Here is a 7,069-nt window from a genome sequence, read left to right on the forward strand (position 1 = left end):
TAATTATTCCACAGCAATTGAAAGCTGTACAGGTTTCTGTATAAAATCAAGATAGATAATAAATAGGCACCCTCATCTGTAGTTACCTTTTTCTGTCTTTTGCAGCTTGCATCATTATCAGCCATAAAAACTGATAGCTGGAAAATTCAGCTGACCATGAGGACCTGATGACATCAATACCTTAATGATTGATACATATTGTGGTGCCATGAAGCTCTGCTTCACAACTACAATATTGTAAAATTTATCTCAGATCCAATTTAAAAACTGAAATGGGATTTTATCACCAAAGAAACCTACCATCATAGAATGATTAATTTAGTCTCTCTATACTTTTGCAGAAATTGCATGTAATGTCTGCTGCGTACTAGTGAAATTAAATTACTGTAACAGGATACATGTTATAGTATACCATTACAACAGAATATTTTAAAGCGCTTCAGAAAGAACGAATTATTAATCTTAGTGTGCAGTGACTGTTATGGAGACAAATCATATGTCAATATGTTCATTGTTACCATACAATTTTAGCAAAATATTGGGTCAAATTAGAATGATTGATATTAGAAACATGTATGTTTAAAATTATTTCAATATTATTCAAACAAATCATTCACTTGTTATTTTAAACAAATACTACCTCTCATGATTCCTACTATTGTTGCTTGGATACACCAAAAGTAAAATTATTAGCCCCCAAAATGGTGAAAGATTGCTGATTGCCCCAATTATGCTGCAGGCTGAGCATGCACCACTTTGTCAATAGCATTATTAAAGATTCAAATACCCATCCTGGCTACTGTTTAATGATCTGGGATACTGCTGCCAGACTGGGTTTGTACCTGAGCAAGTGAGCAAACCAAGAGGGGAAATCAACTTGACCCTGCCCTCACAAATCCACCTACCACAAATGCATTTGTCCATATAATATTGGTAGGAGTGACCACCACACAGTCCTTGTGGAAACAGTTATTTTTCCACGTGGAGGTTACCATTATGATAAGTGGGATAGACCAGAAGCAGATGTAACAGCTCGGAATTGGTTATATGTTATTGCTGTGGATTATATAGCAACAACAGAATTTTATTCAATCACAATCTGTAATCTCTTGACTTGGCATGTTCCTCACTCAGTCATTACCATCGAGCTCAAAGATCAAACATGGTTTGGCACACATAAAGCTGATGAAGCTACATCACAGGACTACATGCAAGCTTAACAGTAAAATAGTATCTGATATACAGAGCTAAATAATCCCACAATGAATGGATCAGATCAAAACTCTGGTGCACTGTCATATCTAATCATAAATGGTGGTGGACAATTAAAGAACTAAATGAGGGAAGAGGTTCCACAGATATCCTCATCCTCAGTGATGGGATAGCCCTACACATCAGTGCAATAGACAAAGCTGAAGCATTTTCAACCATGATTTGCCAGAATTAAGCTGATGATGCATCTCACCCTCTTCATGAGGTCCTCATCATCACAGATGTCAATCTTCAAACAATTCAATTCACTGCATGATGTAAATAAATGGTTCAACACACTGCAAATAGCAAAGGTTACGATCGAAGAATAGTATTCTGGCTGTAGTATTAAAGAATTATGCTGCAGATCTAGCTACACATTAACCAAGCTGATCTATTATAGCCAGTGCACTGCCATTAACTCAAGTGTGTCTTGAAAACTAAAAACAACGGAAATCCAGTTGGGCCAATTACCATGTCTTTCAATCAGCATCAAAATGATTGAAGATGTCATTCACAGTGCAATCAGGTAGGTGGCACATATTCAGCAATAACCTGTTCGAGGATGATAATTTTGAGTTCCAGCACTGTCAGTCAGCCCCAGACCCCATTTCACACTTGGGCCAAGTACTAACAAAAGAGCTAAATTCAAAAGGTAAGGTGAAAGCAAATGCCCTTGATTTCAAGGTGGAACTTGAAAGAGAGCGGCATCAAGAGATCCTACTATAACTGAAGTTATTGGGAATTCTAGGAAAGTGTGAAACATACCACAAAAGAAGCTAGTTGTGGTTTCTGGAGGTCGACTCTTTCTGGCTCATGACACCTTTGTAGGGGTTTCTCAGGTCGTTGTTCTTGGCCCAACCATCTTTAGCTCCTTCACCAATGACCTTCCCTCATCATTAGGTCAGAGGTGGGTTGCTGACTGATGGATGCACGGTGTAATTTGCAACTCCTTAGATTCTGAAACAACTCAAATACAGCAACACGGTGTTGCAATTAATTGCCACTGTCTTTTTTTGTCAATGAAACACTTGTTTAAAATGTAGGTGATCGTCTGGGGACTTGTGCTGTTTTCATTTACTGCATTCAGTTTTCACTAATATTAACTTTCCACTCTTCACACAGAAATTTAGACATGAGATAGTAGGAACTGCAGATGCTGGAGAATCTGAGATAACAAGGTGTGGTGGAGCTGGATGAATACAGCCAAGTAGCAACACAGGAGCAGGAAGGCTGACAATTCGGGCCTAGACCCTTCTTCAGAAATTCAGAAGTTAGACATATTTTGCTTTTGTGTTGCTGTACCTCATCTAATGTTCATGTATATACTGTAGCAAAAATACTTATTTAAACATGTTGAAAGCCAATACCTCATTGAAATTCTGCAAGCCCTGGACAACGTTCAGGCTTGAGCTGATAAATAACAAATAACATTTGCATCATACAAATGTCAGATAATGATTATTTTCAACAGGTGAAACTGTAACCATTTCCCCTTGCTGTTCAATATCATTGCTATTGCTGAATCCTACAATATCAGTATCCTCGGAGTTATCACATAGCAGAAACTTAATTGGACCTGTCACATAGTTACTGTGGTTAAAAGAGCAGGTGAAAGATTGGAAACTCACTTCCTTGTTCCCCAAAATATGCCCACCATCTACAAGGACAAAGTCAGAAGTGCAAGGGATTACCTTTCGTTTGGCTGGATGAATGCAATGGAGGTAACATGAAAGATTCTTCTCACTATCCAGGACGACTGAACTATTCACTTTCTCCATTACCACCACACAGTGGCATCCTGACAGAGCTTTATCAGAGATAACAAAGTGTGCAGCTGGATGAACACAGCAGGCCAAGCAGCATCTCAGGAGCACGAAAACTGACGTTTCGGGCCTAGACCCTTCATCAGAGAGGGGGATGGGGAGAGGGTTCTGAAATAAATAGGGAGAGAGGGAGACGCAGACTGAAGATGGATAGCGGCGAAGATAGGTGGAGAGGAGAGTATAGGTGGGGAGGGGATAGGTCAGTCTGGGGAGGACGGACAGGTAAAGGAGGCAGGATGAGGTTAGTAGGTGGGAAATGGAGGTGCGGCTTGAGGTGGGAGGAGGGGATAGGTGAGAGGAAGATCAGGTTAGGGAGGCGGGGATGAGCTGGGCTGGTTTTGGGATGCAGTGGGAGAAGGGGAGATTTTGAAGCTTGTGAAGTCCACATTGATACCATTGGACTGCAGGGTTCTCAAGAGGAATATGAGTTGTCGTTCCTGCAACCTTCGGGTGGCATCATTGTGGCACTGCAGGAGGCCCATGATGGACATGTTGTCTGAGGAGTGGGAGGGGGAGTTAGAATGGTTTGTGACTGGGAGGTGCAGTTGTTTATTGTGAATCAAGCGGGGGTGTTCTGCAAAGCGGTCCCCAAGCCTCCGCTTGGTTTCCCCAATGTAGAGGAAGCCACACTGGGTACAGTGGATACAGTATACCGCATTGGCAGATGTGCAGGTGAACATCTGCTTAATATGGAAAGTCATCTTGGGGTCTGGGATGGGGGTGAGGGAGGAGGTGTGGGGACAAGTGTAGCACTTCCTGCAGTTCCAGGGGAAGGTGCCGGGTGTGATGGGGTTGTTGGGGAGTGTGGAGCGGACTATGGAGTCACGGAGAGAGTGGTTTCTCCGGAAGGCAGACAAGGGTGGGGACGGAAAAATGTCTTGGGTGGTGGGGTCGGATTGTAGATGGAGGAAGTGTTGGAGGATGAAGCATTGTATCTGGAGGTTGGTGGGGTGGTGTGTGAGGACGAGGGGGATTCTCTTAGGGCGGTTATTGCAGGGGTGGGGTGTGAGGGATGTGTTGCGGGAAATACGGGAGACACGGTCAAGGGTGTTCTCGACCATTGGGGGGGGGGCAGTTGCGGTCCTTGAAGAACGTGGCCATCTGGGATGTGCCGGAGTGGAATGCCTCATTCTGGGAGCAGATGCGGCGGAGGTGAAGGAATTGGGAATAGGGGATGGAATTTTTGCAGGGTGGTGGGTGGGAGGAGGTGTATTCAAGGTAGCTGTGGGAGTCGGTGGGCTTGAAATGGACATCAGTTTCTAGCCGGTTGCCTGAGATGGAGACAGAGAGGTCCAGGAAGGTGAGGGATGTGTTGGAGACGGCCCAGGTGAACTTGACGTTGGGGTGGAAGGTGTTGGTGAAGTGGATGAACTGCTCGAGCTCCTCTTGGGAGCAAGAGGCGGTGCTGATACAGTCATCAATGTAGCGAAGGAAGAGGTGGGGTTTTGGGCCAGTGTCGGTGCAGGAGAGGGACTGTTCCACATAACCAACAAAGAGGCAGGCATAGCTTGGGCCCATGTGGGTACCCATGACCCTTGTCTGTAGGAAGTGGGAGGAATCGAAACAGAAGTTGTTGAGGGTAAGGACGAGTTCAGCTAGGCGGATGAACTTTATCAGAGCTCCTTTACTGTTGCTGGATTAAAATCTTATAATAACCCCATTCCTGAAAACATTATAGTTGTAACCTAAAGAAGGTTAATTCACAAAGAAAATTAGGGAGCAATAATATTGCTGTTGTTGCTCATATCCCAGTAATGGATGAAGAATTTATAAAATTTATGAAGTGAAAGAATGCCAGTGTTTTTCAGAAGCACCACACACAATGTGAGAATTTTTGTTTTGCATTTTGTCCATTTTGTGGGCGAGTTAAGATGGGAAATTGATGAAATGTAGGCCTATTCCATTGGCTCTGTTTCCTTTGTGACATCTAGCAATCTTCCAGCATTATTAAATATAGAAGCAGTAAATTATGACATTTGTCATCATGAGTATAATATTACAAATATCCTATTTAGTAATCTGAATGAATGACCTGCTTTCCAACATTTAGACAGTAGTATTTTGTTATCACTACTATGTATGCATTAACCTAGAAGTGTTTTAGCAACACATAAACAAAATATACACGTGATAGTGGGAACTGCAGATGCTGGAGAATCCAAGATAACAAAGTGTGGAGCTGGATGAACACAGCAGGCCAAGCAGCATCTCAGGAGCACAAAAGCTGACATTTCAGGCCTAGATCCTTCATCAGAGAGGGGGATGGGGAGAGGGAGTTGGAATAAATAGGGAGAGAGGGGGAGGTGGACCGAAGATGGAGAGAAAACAGGATAGGTAGAGAGGAGAGTACAAGAGAGTTGCAGTGGGAGAAAGATTCCCCGAGGTTGGTCCGGAGGGAAGAGGGTAACTTCTTCAGGTTAGGCTTCCCTGGAAGAGGCTTCGAAATATACATAACTGTCACAATTAGTAAAATGAAAAATCTATATACAGAAAACTGCAGGTAGTAAATGAAAGCTGCACATATCCCCGGAGGGGATGGCAAGAGTATAATGAACTGGGACAAAAATGACAATGGCAATTAATTGCAACACTGTTGCTGCTTACCGGTACCAGTGGTCATAACTATGAATGGATGATTTTCAAACCTAGATAAAGATTACTATCAATTAATAATACTGCAAATATCAGGTTCAGGCATACTTTTTAATACAAATCTTATCCAGTTAAAAATTGTGGAATATTTTGAGAATAGTGCAGCCACAAACAATCATCATTTTGGCAAAAATGCTGATTTGTCTTGTCCTTATTAAATGAAGCCTAGCAAGGTAGAGTTTTTTTTTGAAACACACTAATCATCCCGTTTTGAATTTATAAAAGAAGATACAGCATTCTGCATATTGCAGAATTTTGCCATCATGCTGACTTGAGCAGTGACAATCAATTATATCTGTCCCATACCTAACAAGTACAAGAGAGATTTCCTGCCCTTCCAACTCTTTCCTTAAAAACGTGCAGGGCCCAAATATCCCTTCCAAGTGCAATAGCAATATACTAGCATTTCTTCCAAGTGTAGATACTGGCGTAATAGTAAACCCTCGGGTTTTCTACTGCTGTATTTTTGTAATGTAGGAGCTTCCTTCTGACAAATTTTCCATGCCTCTCTCCTTCGTTTCTGCTCCGACCATTTACACTTCTCGACTATTGTTTTATTTAATATTTGTGTCATTAGCACCTCCTTTAGGCATGTAGCACAATCGCTTTTGTTATTTAATCACTCCTGCCGTCCACATTATCACAGAGATCTTTCCCTTTTGTTTTATGTCGTTTGTAACTTGGTTTTGCATTTGCACAGTAACTCTACCAATGTCCAATCTAAAACAAGAATAAAATAAAATAACGGGGAAAATTGAAGTTCTCTCTGTCGCCTGACCTGCTGAGTGTGTTACCAGTACTTTCTCCTTTTAAATTCAGAATTCGAGCGTCTCCCAAAATTGTTTTTGCACTTTTATTCTCCTGTCCCGTTTGCTAATTTTCAAACTCTGGCTGTCTGATGGAGGCTCCAAACGCGCATCCTTAAATTGGTTTCAGAGACTGTAGAACTGTAGATATTGGAGAATCTGAGATAACAAGATGTAGAACTCTCTGCACAAAATGCCTGTTGCCAACATTTTCTCTGTTTTGCAGTTCTGAAGCAACAAAAAAAAGGCTACCTGAAACCTGTTCACAGATGCTACTTTGACCTGCTGAATATCGGCAGCATGCTCTGTTTTAGTTTCAATGTGTTGGCAGTGAACGTATTTTGTTGATTTTTGAAATCAGACCGATCAATCACTTAGGAGACCTCCCTGATCAAAGCAGCGTACAAGCTTCCGGATACACAGCGCGCATGTATGTATATACATGTATCCTCTATATTGGCCGGTGTGCGCGCACGCGTCAGGTTTGGGGGAATGCGCTTTGCGGTAATGTTACGTGCTCTGGCCCGTGGTCGG

The sequence above is a fragment of the Stegostoma tigrinum genome, chromosome 16 (genome assembly GCF_030684315.1).
Source record: "Stegostoma tigrinum isolate sSteTig4 chromosome 16, sSteTig4.hap1, whole genome shotgun sequence".
NCBI classification, from domain to species: domain Eukaryota; kingdom Metazoa; phylum Chordata; class Chondrichthyes; order Orectolobiformes; family Stegostomatidae; genus Stegostoma; species Stegostoma tigrinum.